Below are 23,285 nucleotides of genomic sequence, written 5' to 3'. Positions count from 1 at the left end.
TTCAAATCACCTGGTAAATATCCAAGCAATGTACACTGTATGCCAAATCCAAACAGGCTTAGCGAATGCTCCACTTCTTTTCAGGTGGGAAGGACAACGTGCAGTAATATAGCCTTTAACTTGTAGAGAATTTTCTGATGTGCCCAAGAGTCGTAACATTTAAATCTTTACTAATACAAAATTTCTTTGAATCTTTGTAGTTTACAATTCACACCTGTGGTGTTCATGGGTCTAACCATGGCAACCAAAACAGCTGCTATTATTATCCCCATGTGTAATTTACATGGTTTATGTATTTTTCCAGATAAATAACAAATCCAATGGAGGTACAGAATTAATCTGTTTAGTGAAGACACCACACCTGGAAAAGCTGCAATAATTTGTAGCACACTTGTAGTCCATTTGTAGTACACTTGTAGCTCACAGTAGTTCTTTGGCAATCTTTATAATCTATAGAATTATTGTAGAATCAGGCTAGTAAATTACAAAGGGTTATAGTGGGGAACATCATTTCTCAATTGCTTATGCTTCTAAGAGTGGTACTAATTTCTGTCATTTCACAAAGGTTGTAATATTATTGATTCTTCTGATTTTCTACCTCAGGCAGGGGTGCAGAAGTTTCAGGACTTTTCCTGATGTCATCCACTTGCTCTATCACATGGCTTTTCTATATGTCCCTATACTTCTGGGATACTATGACAGAATTTCTATTCTTCTTTGACAGTTTTGTTCTCCATGTAAAAACCCTTGAAAATACTAGGCCTTATTTTTCCCCAGTGAATATTTAATATAATTGTTGTAATTGCCTTTAGAGAATTGGGAGAAACACTATCATATACATTTGCTAGGATTGTTGGTGATCTTCCTCAGTGTGACTTAGACTTCTGTTCAACTCATGTTCTCCAGTTCCTAGGAACCCCATGGTATATTACTCATCTCCCATAGATTGCTATAAGTCATTTCAGCCTTTCTGTTTGTTGCAGTAACTGTATTCATCTTGTCTTGACAGTTAAATGCTGCCATTAGGCTTTTGCTTTCTGAAATCTTATCACTATTGTCACTCAGGAGCCCAGTTGCATATGAACTTCCATTATCAATTCTGGCCTACAAAGGATAGAAAATACTATTGTTTTCTAATGATACCTAGAACTCTCTTATCAGCCCACTGCTTATTGTGTTAGAGAAAGAAATATCCTCTGGGCCCTCCAAAGGAAGACAGTTAATCAACAGATCCTCTGGTCTTACAAAATAAATCTCTGCTAGCGTGCAACCATACTGAGACGTGACCTCATCCTCAATACTATGCCACATACAAGACATATTTTGCATTTTGCCCTCATTTACTATAGATCATTGCTTCGGTTTGCTTCTTTTTTAATTTTTTCCCAAGATTTAAGAGATCATTCAAGTATCAAGTTAAGACCAGCTCAAGAAGGCTGAATCCTATGTTACATGAGAGTAATCTATATAAGTAATTTTCTTGTATTTAGACAAATTTGCCTCACCACTTCACTTCAGTAACTCAAGATACATTTCCATTCATATTTTCACTATCCTCTATGAATACGTTAGCCTGAATTTATAGGGGTTTCGGTGGTTAATACCCTTACTCCTGAAACGTGTAATGATTGCTAAGTCAGGCCATGCTGAGATTTGATTCTATCCAAAGACCTATAATACCTTACAGAACGTGAGGGCAAAAGTTGAACAGGACAAGTATCATTGTTTGAAGTATCCACTGTAGTTGAGGCTTCTGCACATTGTTAAGGCATGAGTAGGTTTCTATCCTAATGTAAGTAGGTTTAGAGATCAAGGTTCTTAAGCACCTCCAACTGGATGCCCCCATCCTAGGTGTCAGGGACTAGCAGAATCTATCAGAGATATGTCTTCAGTGAAGAAGAATTTTCAGAGATTTAAAGATATCTCCTCTGAAAATCTGTTCTCCGAACTCAAGTCCTATGCTCTGTTTCTGTCAATAGGATATGGGTATTTTTAAGTCCTCTCATAGAGAACTCGTGGCTTTTGCAGAATTTCGGATTTTCACATAATTTACCAATCTGACAGTAGGCTGCCTCGTGCTTGTCACTGCCTGTCATTTTCTTCCTTGAGTACATAGATGGCATTTAAAACCCAACCAACCAACTCTAGTATATTCACAACTACCATCACCATCTTCTCCTCAAACAAAATACAGGTTGCAAATGTCAGCACAACTCTTTTGATCTGTATCCCATCCTAATTTCATGGGATGTAGGAGTTCTAATGATTGTAGTGCTTTTACATGCTGGCAATTAAACCACACCACTTAAAACAAGAAATAGTTTGCCATCTCATTGGTAAGTAATATAATTCCATAATCTCTTCATGAGTATCCGTTACTCTGTCCCATTTCTGGCACCAAATTAGCATGGGTACTCCTAGAAGCAGATTCTAAGTATTCAAGTCCAAATTTCTTATTTTGGAGTAAAAGAAAGAAAAAAAAAAAAAAAGCAAGGAAGGAAAGAAGTGATGATACAGAGAAAGCAATGAGGCAGGAGATAGATGGGCTCCAGGTTAGGCATTTACAAATAACCTCCTGTTTTTCACGGTGCAGGAAAAAAGTGGGTTTCAGGCTAGACAACTTAAAATTAGCTTCCTGTTTGCATTTCATGAGACAATAGATAGATGGGCTCCAGATTAGATATTTACATCTAGCTTCCTGTTTGCACTTTAAAATAGAAATAACAACATAAACAGGGTAAACAAAATCAGGCTTTGTCTCCAGAGTGCACTTTAAGATGACAATCATGGCAGAACGAGAGGGGCTAAAATTTGTTTGAGTAAAGGATCGGGAGATCATATATTTCTCATCCTTATGGCAAAGGAGATACTGCACATGTGCAGAAAGCCTCCTCGGGGGTCAAAAGGAGTGTGTGCCACATCATAATATGTGATGTCAAGGCAGGCTCATATGCCTCTGGGCTGGAATCCATCTTGGCAAAAGTTGTACATGCATCTTAGGAGGTGTAGTGTAGGTCAGGTGTGGAAAAAGAAGCAAGATAATTGGCCAAAAGTAAACAAAGGGAGTACATCAAGGCTGTATATTGTCCCCTTGCTTATTTAACTTATAAGCAGAGTACATCATGAGAAACGCTGGGCTGGAGGAAGCACAAACTGGAATCAAGATTGTTGGGAGAAATATCACTAATCTCAGATATGCAGATGACGCCACCTTTATGGCAGAAAGTGAAGAAGAACTAAAGAGCCTCTTGATGAACGTGAAAGAGGAGAGTGAAAAAGTTGGCTTAAAGCTCAACATTCAGAAAACTAAGATCATGGCATCCGGTCCCATCACTTCATGGCAAATAGATTGGGAAACAGTGGAAACAGTGGCTGACTTTATTTTTCTGACCTCAAAAATCACTGCAGATGGTGATTGCAGCCATGAAATTAAAAGACACTTACTCCTTGGAAGGAAAGTTATGACCAACCTAGACAGCATATTGAAATCAGAAACATTACTTTGTCAACAAAGGTCTGTCTAGTCAAGGCTATGGTTTTTCCAGTGGTCATGTATGGATGTGAGAGTTGGACTATAAAGAAAGCTGAGCGCAGACGAATTGATGCTTTTGACTGTGGTGTTGGAGAAGACTCTTGAGAGTCCCTTGGACTGCAAGAAGATCCAACCAGTCCATCCTAAAGGAGATCAGTACTGAATATTCATTGTGATGCTGAAGCTGAAACTCCAATACTTTGGCCACCTGATGCGAAGAGCTGACTCATTGAAAAGACCCTGATGCTGGGAAAGATTGAGGGCAGGAGGAGAAGGGGATGACAGAGGATGAGATGGTTGGATGGCATAACCGACTCAATGGACATGGGTTTGGGTGGACTCCGGGAGTTGGTGATGGACAGGGAAGCCTGGTGTGCTGCGGTTCATGGAGTCACAAACAGTCGGATACGACTGAGTGACTGGACTGAACTGAAACAAAGGCCCGGAAGAAGTGCCCTATATAAATGATTTACCTGCCTCTTTACTGTCCTCCTCCTCATTAAGGGGGATACTTGCACCCTTTCTCTTGGTGTGGACATCTCTGCCTTGCTTCTGTCTTTCCTAAACAAACTGCCTCTCTGTGTGCTCTTCCACTTGTTGTTGTGCTTTGTCTCTAACAACAAACTTTGTCTGTTTTTACAGTTTTTGCATCCTTGATAAATGAATTTTTCAATGAGGGCAAAGAGCCAGGGAAAATTTGCTTCTAACCTCCAGCCCTTGATGGTCTGGTGGTTAGGATTCCTCATTTTCATCCAGCCTATTCACATTCAATTCCTGGGCAGAGAATTAAGATCTTCCTTCACGTCACTGCTTATTGCTAGCTCTCCGAGATAAGGAAGGCAACTAAAATCAGATGAAATATTGAACTAGCTACCACAGTTGCTGATGAGCTTAATTCTGGTGCTTGCGTGTGCATGTGGGGGGATTCCATTGACAATCATTATTAGAATCAAATAAGATAAAACATAAAATTAATCAGCAGCATATCTAGTAAAGCAGACCTGAAATTTTAAAAATACTTTTATTAGTACATTTAGAATTGAACAAGAACCTTGATGATATTGATTGCATTATTATTGTCTTTTGTTTCATGAAGACTGTTACAATGCCTAACTTTTCTTTATAAAATGAAGCACTGTCAGCTAAATATGAAATTCATTTCAAGGCTTAATGATTCTGAAAGATGGTAGCTGTTCCAAGAGATTTATCTTTGTACCCTCTGGTCCAGCCCATTTATAAATCAGAAGAAAGCTTAAGTTGGACTTTTAGGTAGAAAAATATTGGCACGTAAGGAGATAATCATTTTTGCTAGTTTAATCATATCCAACTTTGTTTCAGAAAGTGTTAAAGTTACATAGTTTATGTGTGTGTTTGCATTTGTTTGTTGACATGCATTAATACAAATGAATTTCAGTACTATTTTATTGTATGCAATTTATTAAAAATATAAATACTTATGCAACAGTATATTGAGTATATTATGATTGTTAACTGTCCCAAGTTCTCTAATACTGAAACTCTTCCCATCTGACCAATGTGTGGCCTCCTGTTCTATGCTTTCTCTTTCATATTTTCTGTTTTGCTCTCTCTTACTCTCAAAACTCTAGTGTACTTGCTCTCACACATGTGTACAAAAATAAAAATTAAAGAATTAAAATTATGGTTCTCATAGCAAATGTCATACAGACTGGAGGAGAAGCTCAAATAATTATCTGTATGCATTTGTTATACTGTATATTTTTAAAAGAATATATATCTCTCTTTCTAAAAAAGATAACTGTTATCATATAGACTATTTGGACCTTGCATTTTTAAATGCTTCAGCAATTTTAGCAGAGTGATGGAACTTAAGAGTTTTTGTTTATATATTAAAGAAAGTATCACATCCAAATCATATCTTATTGCACTTTCTTCCATCAATCAAATCTCAAGGTGCCTGTCCTAAAGTACATAAGTAAAAGTCATAAGAAGTTACTTGTGTTGTTATCTTTTTGCAAGTTTAATACACTGCAAATGTATTTTTTATTTATTGTTAGAAATAATACTAATGTGATAAGCCCATTCCATTATTTTAAAACCTTAGTGCCTCCTCAGTGGCCTAAGAATCAGTTCGATAATCCTAACATGCCTGCACTACCTGGTATAATGTGGCATCAGCTTACTGCAGCTTTACCTCCCACAACTCCCAATATGCTTCTCTTTCACTGGGTCCTGAGTGGTCTTTTAAAAGGCAATATAAATTTAATTTGGACAACATTAAAGTCTTTCCAACAGACATAAAAAGAAAATCCAAACTTCTCATTGTGAACTTAAATTTTGCCTTATGTGCCCTGGCTTTTGCCTAATTCTCCATTTATATGTACTCCATCTTCCCTAGTATTCACTCCATGAAAAACACACACAACTTCCAATTTCTCAAACTACTTCACTTTTTTTTTTTGTGCCACAAATCTTTGCAGTTTCTGTTCTAACCCCTCAAGCTCTTGCCACAATTATTTTCACAGGTCTAGTGGGGCTCAAAAGTCATTGTCAGAGAAAACTTCTCTGATCATTCTGTTTAATGTAGAACACCTTTAACCCACTTTTAGTTCTTTCACTGAAAATAATCATGTATTTAGCCCATGTATGTATGTGTGCGCCCATGTGTACACACCTGTAAGTATACCTCTATACACACAGAGAGATACCAAGCACACTCACACACACACGTTCTATCTCCTTCCTTTAGCATGTCAGTTCTGTGAGGGCATAAAATAGGCGTTTTGTTCACTATTACATGTCACAAGCCTAATAAGATAAATATATTTAATATAATGTTAGATGGATAAAATATGAACACTGAGGGTATATTCAGATGCTTTTTTCTATGTACCACATCTGCTGTCTCATCATGACTAGAAAACTACTTAGAGGATGGGTCTAAAAATATTAGAACTGTCATATATTGAGACTGTCATATATTTTAATCATGCTAAGTTGCTTCAGTCTTTGTGATCCCACAGACTGTAGCCTGGCAGGCTTCTCTGTCCATGGGATTCTCCAAGCAAGAATACTGGAGTGGTTTTCCATTTCCTCCTCCAGGGGATCTTCCCCACCCAGATATTGAACCCAAATCTTTTATATCTCCTGTGTTGACAGGTGGGCCCTTTACCACTAGCACCACCTGGGAAGCCCAATTATATTTTATACTTATGATTAATGGCAAGAAAAATTATCATGATTTTAAATCAATAAAGAGATTAAGGGAGCCAAAAAGAGATACAAATTTAAACTGTATAATCAGAACTGGTGCAACTAAATGTTTACGTATTTAAATCAGCTTAACTGAGTTGTTTACAGAAAGAGTAAAATGTATTCCAAGCGTTTGATAATTATTAATTAATTTATAAGTTAGTCAAATGGATTTTATTATAAGAAAAAGTCCTCGTTAATAAGAGGTAGATGGCTCTTTTAAATATGAACATCAAAATGGTCAAGAGAAGAGATAGCTCAATTAACAGAAAAATGCTTATTTTATTAAATACATTTTCATCTATTAATATGAATTTGCCTCAATTCAGTAAAAGTTGTATCTATCCTAAGATTGGGACAAATCAGTGAGCTATGCATTCAAAAGTCTTAAGCAAAATTTAGAAGGCCACATCTGTTGTTACTCTCATTAATTACTCATTAAGGAGTAATTGTGAAATCATGTAATGTATTATGGCTGTTATCAAAATTTTAATTTATTCATTTATAGACTCAAGGTATTTGTAATGGAATATATTCTGTTACAATGGATGCATTAACTCACTCTTTGCCATTTTACCAATTTAATCTCCTTTTATTTTGAGGCATTTTATTAGGTCATCCAGGTCTATAAAAACACATTTCTTTTTGGAAGCCTAAATTCTTGCATCATATTATGGTGGTCCTCATTTTGAATAGCAATTTTATCATAAGGTCTATTTTATCTGATATTAATTATACCAATGTTATTTTCTTACTATTAACTTGAATACATTTTCTTAATATTAATTTTGTGGAGATTTTATGCTTTAAGCTTTTCACTTAGAATATATCTTTTTTTTTCTTTCTTAATGTAGATTTGAAGATTTCTTTTTGATAGGCAATTTAGTGCCTTTATATTTATCATATGTGAGGACCTGTTGATCTTCTGTTTTAATTTTATGATTATTCACTAAATATTCATCTCTCCCCACCCCCACCCTCCCATGGAAGTGCTATTCTTCCCCATCCTGTTGATTTGGATCTTGGCTATATGATTTACTTTGGTCAGTGGTATTGTGTGGAAGTGATACAGTGTGTCTCCTTTAAACACAGTCTTCAAGAAGGCTGCTGAGTTCTATCTACCACCTACCCTCTACCATAAGAACATGTGCCACAATAGAAACTGATTTTTCAACTTAACACTCAAAAAAATAAAAATAAAAAAGAAATAAAACCTGTGGACTAGATCTGAATCCAGTGTAACACCTGAAAGCAGAATTTCATCAGTCAGCATGAAGGCCAGTGAGACAGTAACAATATTTATTACTACATCCTTTTGGATGTTTGAAAATAATATTAAAATCACAAAATCTGGCTAATATACTGCTTGGTAGAGGATTGATAAAAGAGAAAGGAAAGAATTCAGACACTGTAAAATTTGACATATAATAACTGTTATATTAAGACACCTCTGACTGAATTAAGAGCCGTCCCCAGTAAAATGAATTAATTTAAAACATACAAAAGCTTAGGTAAAAGAGACTGTCTTAAAGGTCCAAAGAATCTGTATTCAAGAAAGACATAGGCATTTCCTGGAAACAACTGTGGGTGGGTGTGACTTGAATAAAATAAATTCACAAGTTATAATAATTCATGGAAAACTGATGACATTTCCTGAAAATAAACTAAGCAAAACTGCCATCTTGAATGAAGAGAAAGTTTCAGACTATGAAATGGAAATTTACTCTTGAGCGTCCAGTATTTTATGGATAGAAATTTGACAGACAAAACTGTTGAGCCAGCAAAGAGGAAATGTTTCCAAATAACTCTTTCAAGTGTGTGCAAGTAATATCATAAAATAATCAGAAATATCTAGAGTAGGAAGCCAAAACCTGAGACAAACAATGGCCTGGTAAGCTTCTCCCCAGGCGGTGCTAGTGGTAAAGAATTTGCCTTCCAATGCAGGACACATAAAAGATGTAGGTTCAATCCCTGGGTCAGGACCATCTGCTGGAAGAGGGTATGGCAAATCACTCCAGTATTCTTGTCTGGAGAATCCTATGGACAGAGGAGTCTGGTGGGCTACAGTCCATAGGGTCACAAAGAGTCAGACCCAACTGAAGCGACTTAGCACACACAGCAAGCTACTCCCAGGCCAACAGTACTAGGGTCTGCTAACAAATTTTGGAATTTCTACAGCTGTTGGCAGTATGATTACTTCCCCTTTTGGAATAGGAACTTGTTCCATTAAGTGTAGTAAGTTTCTTTCCTTCCTCCTTAGTACACTCTCTCTCTCCCTCTCTTTCTCATTCCTTCTCCTTCCCTCCCTTCTCTTTTTTCTCTTTTGTTATACAAATTATTAAAAATGTTTTGTTGATAATTCTGGTATATCTTCCTTGGGTTTCAGTGGTTGGTTTTTTCCATAGAGAAGAAAGGAAGTTACAGATGTGTGGCTAAGATAGCATCTTATGGCCAAATAGAGCATTTTTAGCAGAATTCACTCTCCCCTTATGTAACACTCAACTGAATTCTTGTCTTACTGATAGGGATGGGCCATGTGGCTTTCTTGGACAAGTAGAATAAAGAAGTAGTCAAAAGGATGATAGTTCCAAGCAGAGATGTAAAGAGGTAATACAACAATCATCTTGTGTGTCTGTTCAGTTAAGAAATGCTTTTTCAACCTGGAACCAGGAATAACTCATGTAGAGCAGATCTAAACCCACCAGTCCCCTGAAATAAAGCCATTGAAGCCAATCAGCAAACTTCTGAATAAGAAATAAGTACAAAAACCACTGAGAATTTGTATATTAATGTATTATATTACATATATAAAAGATGCTTGCTCTCTGGAAGAAAAGCTATGACCAATCTAGACAGCATATTAAAAAGCAGAGGCATTACTTCGCCAACAAAGGTCCATCTAGTCAAACGACAGTTTTTCCAGTAGTCATGTATGGATGTGAGAGTTGGACTATAAAGAAAGCTGAGTACCAAGGAATTGATGCCTTTGAACTGTGGTGTTGGACAAGAATCTTGAGAGTCCCTTGGGCTGCAAGGAGGTCCAGCCAGTCAATCCTGCAGGAAATCAGTCATGAATATTTATTGGAAGGACTGATGCTGAAACCGAAGCTCCAATACTTTGGCCACCTGATGCGAAGAACTGACTCCCTGGAAAAGACCCTGATGCTAGGAAAGATTGAAGGTGGGAGGAGAAGGGGATGACAGAGGATGAAATGGTTGGATGGCATCACTGACTCAATGGACATGAGTTTGAGCAAGTTCCAAGAGTTGGTAATGGACAGGGAAGCCTGGCGTGCTGCATTCCATGGGGTCGCAAAGAGTTGGACACAACGGAGCAACTGAACTAAACTGAACTGACTGCATTATATATATACACACACATACATATATTATCGGAGAAGGCAATGGCACCCCACTCCAGTACTCTTGCCGGGAAAATCCCATGGACAGAGGAGCCTGGTAGGCTACAGTCCATGGGGTCGCACAGAGTCGGACACGACTGAAGCGACTTAGCAGCAGCAGCAGCACATATATTATATATATATACACACACACACACACACATATATATATATATATAAAATTTTCATTTATAATTTTTCCCTATTTTTCTATGCTTAATTTTTCATTCATTTTGCCATCTCTAAGTTGATATTTGTATCTCTTTCCCAATAAGAAAACTGCATTCTGAGACTTAACTTGAATTCCACTGTTTTCAGTTCAGTTCAGTTCAGTTGCTCAGTCGTGTCTGACTCTCTGCAACCCCATGAATCGCAGCACGCCAGGCCTCCCTGTTCATCACCAACTCCCGGAGTTCATCCATACTCATGTCCATCGAGTCAGTGATGCCATCCAGCCATCTCATCCTCTGTCGTCCTCTTCTCCTCACGCCCTCAATCTTTCCCAGCATCAAGGTCTTTTCCAATGAGTCAACTCTTGGCAAGAGGTGGCCAAAGTATTGGAATTTCAGCTTCAACATCAGTCCTTCCAGTGAACACCCAGGACTGATTTCCTTTAGGATGGACTGGCTGGATCTCCTTACAGTCCAAGGGACTCTAAAGAGTCTTTTCCAACATCACAGTCAAAAGCATCAATTCTTCTGTACTCAGATTTCTTTATAGTCCAACTCTCACATCTATACATGATTACTGGAAAAACCATAGCCTTGACTAGACAGACACTGTTTTAGCTGTAGCTAATAGACATATCTCTTGATTAACTTTGAGAATATAGCATGCATGCTATTGTAAATTATATAATCCATTTACTAATAAAAATAACATTAGAATCTTATTGTTTGAAATGATTGTATTCAGGATTAATACTCTCATTTCCAACAGGCTTACTTTTTCATTTACTAGATAGTTTGGCCATTGTTTAACAATTACTTAAGCTTCATGTCTTAATGATTAACAACCCTGCTTCCAGACTTGAAGTAAAAATATATGAAACTATGTCATTTACTCTAAGCACTTAAAATACCTCTATAGTTACTTGGTAAAATTTTCAATCTGGAAACCACTCTGAAAAATAAAAAAAAAAAGCTATGGTACAATATGCTCCAAAAAACATTTCAATATTATGAGTCATTCATTACTTATAATAGCTTTTCATTTTGAAAATCTATAATTTAACATAATCAATTCTGTTCTGTATTTTTCACTATAATTTCAAATAAAAGTAAGTGTTTTTCATTTTCTTAGACACTTAGACTTCTTAACCCAAGAGTGACCCTTCACACTGGTTTATCTAAGACTTCTAAAGGAACAATAATGATCTTTAGAACAATTAATTAGTGCCTTCTGCTATACTGCAATGAGCAAAATCAAAAATTTTAAAAAATATATCAAATATACTTGGATTATAGTTCATACCAGTTCTCGGATTTTAGAATCTACAATTGATTGTTTTTTCCTTATCTAAAACTTTCTCCTTTGAAGAAATAAAGATATCATTATTATACACTGAATAATGTCAGTAAATATCATCTAATATTTTATTTTCCATTATAGCTATTTTAACCTATACATGAAGACTTGAGAACTAAGGATGTTTAATTTTTAGGCCAGAAATCCTTTAGGCAATTTAGTTGGTAGTCTCCATTCAGTCATCTTTATTTTTCTATTTAAAAAATACATGATTTATGAGATTGGACTCACCCTCACAGGGGCTTTGACTTTGCCAAGCTAATGGATAGAAACTGCATCTTCTTTTCTATTCTGCATAAAGTGAACAAAGGAAAGAAAAGCTGACAGAATTTCAGAAGTGTTAATCAAGCAGCAATTGCAAAGTTGAAAAGCACAAGGCAATGGCATTCCTGACAAGTTGACAATACTTACAGCTCTTGATAGAAATCACTTTGAATATAGGTGACTAGCATAGGATGGTGTATGACAGCTGATTTATATGAGTAACTAAAGAAGGCAGCAACTAAAGAATGTGAACACATTAAAGACTAAGGAGGAATAGACCATAAGGAAAGATGATAGACATCTGTTTTTCTTTGCAATCACCATATTAATGCCACTCCCCTTGTACTTAAAAGTTTTTCATTAATTAAAATAAATAAGCTGAGAGAAATAAATAATACTATGATTAATAGTGTAATAGTTTATGTAGTTGCTTATTGCTTATTTTCTGCTTCCATTAGAATGTAATCTCTAAAAGTCAAGTATGTTCATCTGACTTATTGAGCATTATAACTTCATACAGTAGAACAGGTATTTGTACTTAGTAGAAAGTCAATAAACTTTTTGATTGGATGAATGATTCAAAGAAATAATGTATATGTGCTCAGCTGTCATATCAGAAGCCATACTTATGATTTCATTTGAATTTGAAGACAACATAAAAACAGTGAAGGAAATTTAGTTTTTGTCAAAAGTACTGAAAATATACAGTTAAACTGTTAGGGTAAACCATATATCATTATCATTCTATAGATATATCCTGTTCAGTGTGTTAATGATCTTATTTTGGAAATATAGGTTTCTTTCAATGTAAAATTTATCACTCATAGATAAAGTGTTATGCACAATATCCATGTGAGTCTTCCTTCTTAGATTCATGGAAGCCTAAAATTACCAGACCTGCTGTAGTCAAGCAGGATCATGTGACAAGTGCAGACTAATGGACTATGAGCAGAGTGACACTGTTTTCATTAAACATCACAAAAAGGTGACATTTACAAATCATAAATTTATTGAGGAAGAACACTGTTATTTTCTTTGACGATAATTCCTGGGCATATTCTTACTAGCATATAACTGCTAGTTTTATTCTTTTTTTTTAAATGTTTACATCTATAAATAATTCCTTCTTACAAGTTTTTAAATGTATGGCTATAACTACACTGTATGTTCTCCTGAAGGACTTTTTTCTTTTACTCAATATATATTTCCTGGAATCCGCCACAATTGTTGCTTGTGAAAGTCGCTCCGTCCTGTCCAACTCTTTGAGATCCCATGGACTATACAGTCCATGGAATTCTCCAGGCCAGAATACTGGAGGGGGTAGACTTTCCCTTCTCCATGGGACCCTCCCAATCCAGGGATCAAACCCAGGTCTCCTGCATTGCAGCCAGGTTCTTTATCAGCTGGGCCACCAGGGAAGCCCATTGTTGCTTGTAGATTTAATTCAAGTTCATAGCCATATGGTTTTTCATTGTTTGAATATGCAACAGTCTGTTACCCACTTTTCTCTGGTTGGTCTTTATGTGGTTTCAGTGTTTCTATTAACACAAATTGGATTATGAACACTCTTGAGAAATTCTCCTGGTTTACAATACATAAATTTACATAAGGAAGAGTGTGCTTGAAGTTTGGAAAATGATTTAAATTGCAGAGGAAAGAATAGGAAAGGTCATTTAATTTGGAATACAACATAAGTAAAACTATTTGGAAGACAGTAACTAATGTCTAATATCAGTTGTCCAACTGAAATAATAACCAGTAAAACCGGTTATGAACTCAGGAGGGTTTTTCAATGAGAAGTTAATACTTAAATGTTTTGTCCATGGAATTTCAACTAAGTGTATCACAGTCTGTTGAGAGATCTTTATTAAGTAATTTGCTACTAAAGAAGTGTTGAATTTTGTGACTTATCTCTAAAAACTGTGATAACCAGTGTACGTGAATTGTAACTCATATTCTCTTGTAAACTTTGATAAGAATGAGAAACAGTGGTACAACTGGAGCTAGTATGTGCCCTATTACATCTAAAGTGGAAAGACACTGGCATAGGAATGTATGTCACCTATGGATGAAGTTTGTTTCATTTTTCAAAATAGCAAAAAGAAAGTGCGGTGGTGGGGGGTGTGGGGAGTGAGGGAGAGAGCACTGATTTAGGGTAATTCACTGTAAATACACAGAAAGGAAAGGACACAAATAGCCTTGTGGAGGAAAAACCAATAATTGTAATTGCTCAGATATAAGGAATGGAAAAACGGCTACAAAAATTGTGAAGACTTTCAAATTTCATGGTGTATGCCCATGTGCTTGTGTGAAAACAGATGCTTTCAGAAAGATATAGTATAGAGATATTATTTAGAATGTTGAATGTTTTTCGCTGACATTCTAAGTGTACATATTTTCTACAAAAAAGCAGATGACATTGCTATAGAGTCTTTTAAGAATGTCCACAGAGTGGTAACACAAGGGAGAAAAATAATGAACAGAAACAAAAACAAAACCAAGGTTTTATTTCCCTTCTCCTTTTCTATTGGTAGGTATTGTACAAAGATAAGATTTAAATACTACTTTTTCAAACTTCTACATTAGGTTCAGCAAGCTCTTTCAGCTCCTAAAACATTAATTTCCAAAGGCAGTCCAGTACAAAAATGTTGTCCAATCAATATGTAAGGAACCTTATCTCTGTAGTTAAAATTCTTGACCAAATTTCAAACTTAACTCTTATTTTCATTGAGTCAGCCAGTGACTGTAACTATTAGAGCTTTCCAGAGAAACGGAAACAATAATATTAAATATGTGTATATGAGAAGCAAAGAGATTTATTTTAAGTAACTGGTTCATATGACCATGGATTAGGCAAGTTTGAAATCTGTAGAGCAGCCCAGCATGGTAGAAATCATGGTAACATTTGACTGAATCTGAATTCCACAGAGAAGCATGTTGAAAACTCAGGCATGAATTCTATACTGTAGTCTTAAGGAGAATTCCTCCTATTTTGGGTAATCTCTTTCTTGTTCTTTAAAGGCCTTTAACTGATTAGATGAGGTCCATCCACACTATAAAGGGTAATCTGCTTGACTCAAATTTTACTGATTCAAACATTAATCACACTTAAAAATACTTTTGCAGTAACATCTACACTGATGTTAGACTAATCAACTGGGGATCTTATTCTAGCCAAGTGGACATATAATATTAACCACTGCATTCCACCTGATATCAATTTGGTAACAATTCACTCCTCTTTAAACAATAATTGATCTCTAAATAACGACAATAACAAAGTCATATTACTGACTAGCACGATACAACTTTCCTGCATACAACTCAATCCTTTCTCCAGAAGAGGATGGAAAGCCCTTGGGTGATGTCACTCTTCTCCTTGTGACCCTGTAGCTTAACTACCTTAAAGTTAATATTTATTACAAGTAAAGCGATAAGAAAGAGAAGAAAACAAATATGATTTCATATACCTACACACACAAACATATTTATCAAAAATAAAAAAAGAAATACTAAGAGTAACTGCAGTTCTTATTTCTGCAATTAGTCACCCAACTGGAAGAGGTATTTAAAACCACCTTCTTTCATTGCCCATTTCATATTCCCTTTGTGTTTAGTGATCAATCATAAATTTTTTAGTGCTTTCTGCTACTATACTATTTTTTATTGTGGTAAGAGCATTAACATGAAATCTACATGCTTAAATTTTTTTGTAAAAACAGATTTATGTTGTGTAGCAGGATTATGTTTTGTAGCAGATATCTAGAATTTAGTAATATTGCATAATGGAAAATTTACACTCATTGAAAAATAATTCCACATTTTGCTCTCTCCCAGCCCCTGACAACCAACATTCTCTTCTCTGCTTCTAGAAATTTTACTATTTTACATATCTCATGTTAGTGGAATCACACAGTATTTGTACATCTGTCACTGGCTTATTTCACTTAGTGAAATGTCTTCCAGGTTCATATAAGCTGTTTTATATGGTAATGTATCCTTTTAATGGCTGAGTAATATTTCCTTTCTATATGTATATATACACACCACATTTTCTTTATTCATCCATTACTCTTTGAACATTCTGATTGTTTCTTGTGAAATAATGTTGCAACAAACATGGAAGTGCAGATATCTCTTTGAATATGATTTCAATTCTTCTGGATATATACCCAGAAGTAGGATTGATGGATTATATTATATGAGCTGAGACATACAGCAATGGAGCAAAATAGAGAGTCCATAAATAAGCCAACACACATATAGTCAAATGATCTTTCACAAGGGTTCCAAAAATATGTAATTAGGAAAGGAGAGTCCCTTCAACAAATGGTGGGAAAACTGCATATTCAAGGAAAAAGAATAAAACTGAACTTATCTTACACTATACGCAAACAATCAACACAAAATAGACCAAAGACTTGAATGTAAGACCTTACTCCGAAAAACACTCAAAAGTAAACCTAGGACAAAAGCTTCTTGACATTGGTCTTGGCACTGATTTTTTAAAAAGCACAAGCAGCAGAACAGACCAGTGGGAATACATCAAGCTAGAAAGGTTTTATACAGCAAAGGAAATAATCAGCAAAATATAAAGTCGACCAATGGAATCAGAAAAAAAAAAATTTACAACTATAAATCTAAGTTAATATCCAAAATGTAAGGAATTCCTACAACTCAATGTCAAAAAGAAGTAAGCCAATTAAAAACAAATAAGCAAAAGACTTAAATAAGCATTTCTTCAAAGAAGCCATGCAAACAGCCAACAGGTTTGTGAAAAGGGGCTCAGCATCACTAATCATCAGAGATATGCACTTCAAAACCACATTGAGATATCACTCCACACCTGTTAGAATGGCTATTTTTTAAAGATAAGTGTTGGGAATGATGCAGACAAATCATAACCCTGTACACTCTTGATTGGAATGCAAAGTAGTGCAGCTGCTATGGAAAATAGTATGGAGGTTCCTCAAATATATAAAAATAGAACACCATATGGTCATGGTATTTACCTGGGTGATGTGATCAAAACTTTCATTCCTAATGGATCTATACTAGTAGCAGCCCTGCCAGAATTGGGTTGCCATAGTTTCCCATTAATTTTAATCATAGACTATGACAGAAATTAATCTCTTGCATTACAGTTATATTCTTGTGCACCTACAATGCACTGTATAATAGCTGGCCAATTTTTCCTTGGTAATAAGACTTAATCACACAGCCAAAACAGTTTGTCTATTCCGATTATGAATTTCAGAACTTAGAAAATAACTGTAGGATATGTTTATGGATCCATGAACTTATCTGACCTGAGTTAAAATTCTATTAATCAGCTGATCTCCATAAGCTCTTACTGTGACTACTGAAGCTAGAATGACATTTTGAGATGTCTGGAATTAGTGTCAGGCCAAACAAATGCACATTATGCCTGAAAAGTCTTGTCATCTTACTTTCCCCAATGCATAATTCTGTAAAAGTCTGTAGGTTCTTTAGGGGAAAGCTGGAAGAAAGACTACAAATATAAATTTTGGCATAATAGTGGAGTCCTTTCTGTAAGGATATATATTTTCCTTCATTCAAGATGTTATATGTCTGTGAACTGGCTCAATACTTGGAATTCATTGATGGGCTATGAGTCTTTTTATGATTTAAATTAGACTTCTGTTCATTTGATCTACAACTCTTCTGCTTACACAGATGAAGTAAAAATTTAGGAGACAGGGCACCTATTTCACTTTTAGAAATACTATGACCAACTGGACACCACCACAAATCTTTGCAAGTCAGAATATTCTGATTACTGATTTGCTCTGCCATGCATTTCAGTAACCATGCACAATTTAGTGCAGCCACTTGGCTCCTGCAAACCTGGGTCCAACTAACCCCACGGCATGTAGGTTCTCAATGCAAGGGCATCAGTGCCATTTATGCCCCACAGAGACAAGTGAATAACAAAGTTGTACAACTAACAGCTCCTTTTCAGTTCAGTTCAGTCGCTCAGTCGTGTCCGACTCTTTGCAACCCCATGAACCGCAGCACTCCAGGACTCCCTGTCCATCACCAACTCCCAGAGTCCACCCAAACCCATGTCCATTGAGTTGGTGATGCCATCCAACCATCTCACTATAGATGGACCTTTGTTGACAAAGTAATGTCTCTGCTTTTCAACATGCTGTCTAGGTTGGTCATAACTTTCCTTCCAAGGAGTAAGCGTCTTTTAATTTCATGGCTGCAATCACCATCAGCAGTGATTTTTGAGGTCAGAAAAATAAAGTCAGACACTGTTTCCCCACCTACTTGCCATGAAGTGATGGGACCAGATACCATGATCTTAGTTTTCTGAATGTTGAGCTTTAGGCCAACTTTTTCACTCTCCTCTTTCACTTTCATCAAGAGGCTCTTTAGTTCTTCTTCCCTTTCTGCCATAAGGGTGGTGTCATATCTGAGGTTACTGATATTTTTCCCAGCAATCTTGATTCCAGCTTGTGCTTCCTCCAGCCCAGCGTTTCTCATGATGTACTCTGAATTTAAGTTAAATAAGCAGGGTGACAATATACAGCCTTGACATACTCCTTTCCCTATGTGGAACCAGCCTGTTGTTCCATGTTCAGTTCTAACTGTTGCTTCCTGACCTGCATACAGGTTTCTCAAGAGGCAGGTCAGGTGGTCTGGTATTCCCACCTCGTTCAAAATTTTCCACAGTTTATTGTGATCCACACAGTCAAAGGTTTTGGCATAGTCGATAAAGCAGACAATCACAGACAGCTAGCCAATCTGATCACATGGACCACAGCCTTGTCTAACCCAATGAAACTAAGCCATGCCGTGTGGGACCACCCAAGATGGACGATTCATGGTGAAGAGGTCTCACAGAATGTGGTCCACTGGAGAAGGGAATGGCAAACCAGTTCAGTATTCTTGTCTTGAGAACACCATGAACAGTATAAAAAGGAAAAACATAGGACACTGAAAGATGAACTCCCCAGGTCTGTAGGTGCCCAATATGCTACTGGAGATAAGTGGAGAAATAACTCCAGAAAGAATGAAGGGATGGAGCCAAAGCAAAAGCAACACCCAGTTGTGGATGGGACTGGTGATAGAAGCAAGGTCCAATGCTGTAAAGAGCAATATTGCATAGGAACCTGGAATGTTAGGTCCATGAATCAAGGCAAATTGGAAGTGGTCAAACAGGAGATGACAAGAATGAACATCAACATTCTAGGAATCAGCAAACTAAGATTGACTGGAATGGGTGAATTTAACTCAGATGACCTTCATATCTACTACTGTGTGCAGGAATCCCTTAGAAGAAATGGAGTAACCATCATAGTCAACCTAAAAGTCCGAAATGCATAACTTGGATGCAATCTCAAAATGACAGAATGACCTCTGTTCGTTTCCAAGACAAACCATTGAATACCACAGTAATCCAAGTCTATGCCCCGACCAGTAATGCTGAAGAAGCTGAAGTTAAACAGTTCTATGAAGACCTTCAAGAACTTCTAGAAGTAACACCTAAAAAAGATGTCCTTTTCATTAGAGGGGACTGGAATGCAAAAGTAGGAAGTCAAGAAACACCTGGCATAACAGGCAAATTTGGCCTTGGACTACAGAATGAAACAGGGCAAAGGCTAATAGAGTTCTGCCAAGAGAACGCACTAGTCATAGCAAACACCCTCTTCCAACAACACAAGAGAAGACTCTACACATGGACATCACCAGATGGTCGATACTGAAATCAGATTGATTATATTCTTTGCAGCCAAAGATGGAGAAGCTCTATACAGTCAGCAAAAGCAATACCGGGAGCTGACTGTGGCTCAGATCATGAACTCCTTATTGCCAAATTCAGACTAAAATTGAAGAAAGTAGAGAAAACCACTAGACCATTCAGGTATGACCTAAATCAAATCCCTTATGACTATACAGTGGAAGTGAGAAATAGATTTAAGGGACTAGATCTGATAGACAGTTCCTTTTAGTAAAAGATAATTTGAAAATTAACAAGCATTCTTTATGGTGCATTTTAAGATTTTGAAAAGGACATATTCAAAATGAAGTTATATTTTACATGATTTTCTACACGGTAATCAAAAATTCCTACAATAACATAAATCTTAACATCTAATATTATGTGTTTTTTCCTCTTTGAAATTTTGAAATTTATGTTTGGTTAAAATAATGCAAAATTTTGGTGTTATTTAAAATAATATTGTCATTTTATGTAAAAGTGTTAAATGACATTAACGATGTGGAATTCATCTTTAGTTTTTAGAAGAAAACTAAAATTAGAATTTATTGTATAAATTAAATATTCATGATTCCGTACCTATGTGGGAGAATTTACAAAAGTCAATAGCAATTTTAAAACATCACAACATTTTAAATAATAAAATCACTTTAAATATTTCCTTAAGAATATTTTTTTGTTCTGAAATATTAATTATATCTTGTCATGAAATATTTAAGTCATCAATATGTAATATAATGACACCCATGAAAATATTTATAGATATTTATATATATTCACAAAAAAACTAAAATATATGTGCTTTAATAATTATATAAAAATTGCAGAATCCATGAAGAAATTCTTTTTAATTTGGTTACTTAGGATTTGTGCATATGCTTCAGGAATTCTGAAAAAAATCCTTATACTTTGTATACAAATACTTCCTTGCATTATTCTTTTCATTTGGAGAGAGTAATTAATTTCATCAGTTTGCTACTACTGTTTTTATTTAGTAGCTAAGTCATGTCTGACCCTTTGCGAGACCATGGACTGTAGCCTGCCAGGCTCCTCTATCCATGGGATTTCCCAGGCAAGAATAACTGAGCGAATTGCCATTTGTTTCTCCAGGGGATCTTTCCAACCCAGAGACTGAACCCATGTCTTGTGCATAGGCAGGTGAGTTCTTTACTGCTGAACGTCCAGGGAAGGCCCAGTTTACTATTATTCATTACCAAATAAGGCTCTAAATCATGATTTATAACACAGAAATTCTAATTTTTCATATCTCAAACTGGAAAACTGGTTTAATGAAATCAGTTTGGATTTTTCCGTATTACAAACTGCCATAGGTACCTTTTTGGTTATAAATCGTTTTATGCTCAAAGAGACATGGATTTGATTCAGTTCAGTCGCTCAGTCATGTCCAACTCTTTGCGACCCCATAGACTGCAGCACACCAGGCTTCCCTGTCCATTACCAATTCCCAGAGCTTGATCAAACTCATGTCTATTGAGTCGGTGATGCCGTCCAAACACCTCATACTCTGAAGTCCCCTTCTCCTCCTGCCTTCAACCTTTCCTAGCATCAGGGTATTTTCAAATGAGTCAGTTGTTCGCATCAGGTGGCCAACGTATTGGAGTTTCAGCTTCAACATCAGTCCTTCCAAAGAATATTCAGGACTGATTTCCTTTAGGATGGACTGGTTGGATCTCCTTGCAGTCCAAGGGACTCTCAAGAGTCTTCTACAGTTCAAAAGCATCAATTCTTCAGTGCTCAGATTTCTTTATAGTCCAACTCACACATCCATACATGACTACTGGAAAAAACCATAGCTTTGACTAGATGGACCTTTGTTGGCAAAGTAATGTCTCTGCTTTTTAATATGCTGTCTAGGTTGGTCACAGCTTTTCTTCCAAGGAGCAAATGTCTTAATTTCACGGCTGCAGTCACCATCTGTAGTGATTTTGGAGCGCCCCAAAATAAAGTCTCTCACTGTCTCCACTGTTTCCCCATCTATTTGCCATAAAGTGATGGGACTGGGTGCCATGATCTTAAGTTTTCTGAATGTTGAGTTTTAAGCCAACTTTTTCACTCTCCTCTTTCACTTTCATCAAGAGGCTCTTTAGTTCTTCTTCACTTTCTGTCATAAGGGTGGTGTCATCTGCATATCTGAGTTTACTGATATTTCTCCTGGCAATCTTGATTCCAGCTTGTGCTTCCTCCAGCCCAGTGTTTCTCATGATGTACTCTGCATATAAGTTAAATAAGCAGGGTGACAATATACAGCCTTGACGTATCCCTTTCCCCATTTGGAACCAGTCTGTTGTTCCATGTCCAGTTCTAACTGTTGCTTCTTGACCTGCCTACAGATTTCTCAGGAGGCATGTATGGTGGTCTGGTAGTCTCATCTCTTTAAGAATTTTCCAGTTTGTTGTGATTGAGAGTGTTGAATTTATCATATGTATTTATCCACACAGTTTTAAGCCATGCAAATGTACAACATGGGAGTGTTAAAGGCCAGAGTCAGAAAGAATTTGTCACTGAAAAACATAAAATGACTGTTGAAAAGTAGGACCCTCTCTCCTCCGAGTCCATATTTTTATAAGCTATAATTATTTCATATGCTTAGTAACATTGGTTTATAGTTTGCTAGAATATCATTCTTTACAGCTTAAAAAAATTAAAACTATCAAAAATTACAGTGTATTTAAAGTAACATGTATTTAATGTATGAAAAATAGTAGCATTGTTGATTAAAAGCAAGCAATGTTTCTGTTTATAATCATTGTTTGAAACTATCTTAATTCTCATGTGTATTGGTGGCAGAGTATGTTATTATCCTTACACAGGGCAGAGACCTTTTCAGAACTTATAAATCTAAGAGAGTTAATGCCAGAGTGACATTTCACAAAATGTGCTGCCTTGGGGGATCCTGAAGGTATTTCATTTTCAGTAGCAACACTGAGTATTCTAATCACCAAGTGCACACTCCCAAACTACTATAAAGATATTCTGTCATCAATTTTCATTACAAGTTTGTCCACCTCTATCCCTTGTTCATCGTGTTGTCCTCTATTTTCTCTGTATCATCACAAACACTAGCAGATATTAGCTTATGTACAAGTTTCAAATATACCTGGAACATCACTAACCCAAACAATTTCAGTTGAGGGGGATATTGTTAGGATTTGAGCAACTCATACCTTTAAAAATAATAGTTATAACATCACAATCATTTTCTTAATACATTTGTGATTTTCATATCTAAGACTATGCAGGTGTCTGCCTGCTTTGCTGGATAAAACAGCAAATTTTACTACATGGCAAATCAGATGTACTGTATGACAAAATATTAGAGCCCATAAATGTATTTGACAATAACATTAAAGAGAATATTGCTCTAAGTTTATCTGAATATGTGATAATTACAGACATGATTTGGTTACAAATAATAACGCTAGCAATCTCTTCTTCTAAGCTTGATGAAATGTATACAAATACTATCTCATTTTCTATTTAATATAAAACAATTAATTCATTATGTGGATAGAATATCAGTTTCTACCATAAATATGTAGAGAGAAACTTTCTTTTAGGT

General features: G+C 36.1%; 1 long non-coding RNA gene across 2 annotated transcripts in view; it reads right to left on the bottom strand.

Annotated features, from left to right (window-relative positions):
* LOC145512417 (uncharacterized) overlaps positions 1-23,285 on the bottom strand; it is a 287,002-nt gene that overhangs the window by 248,635 nt on the left and 15,082 nt on the right. The window contains exons 3-4 of one of the 2 annotated variants that reach the window (XR_014058519.1): positions 11,923-11,982; positions 10,360-11,286 (exon numbers count right to left, since the gene is read on the bottom strand). The exons of the other annotated variant lie outside the window; for it this stretch is intronic. This is a non-coding gene — a long non-coding RNA (uncharacterized LOC145512417). Of the gene's footprint in view, positions 1-10,359; positions 11,287-11,922; positions 11,983-23,285 lie in introns of those variants that run through there. 2 annotated transcript variants of the gene reach the window in all.

The sequence above is a fragment of the Giraffa tippelskirchi genome, chromosome 1 (assembly GCF_054371585.1).
Source record: "Giraffa tippelskirchi isolate mGirTip1 chromosome 1, T2T-mGirTip1v1.2.pri, whole genome shotgun sequence".
Lineage (NCBI taxonomy): Eukaryota > Metazoa > Chordata > Mammalia > Artiodactyla > Giraffidae > Giraffa > Giraffa tippelskirchi.
Note: the sequence above shows the minus strand (reverse complement) of the source record. Positions and strands in the feature narration are given on the sequence as shown.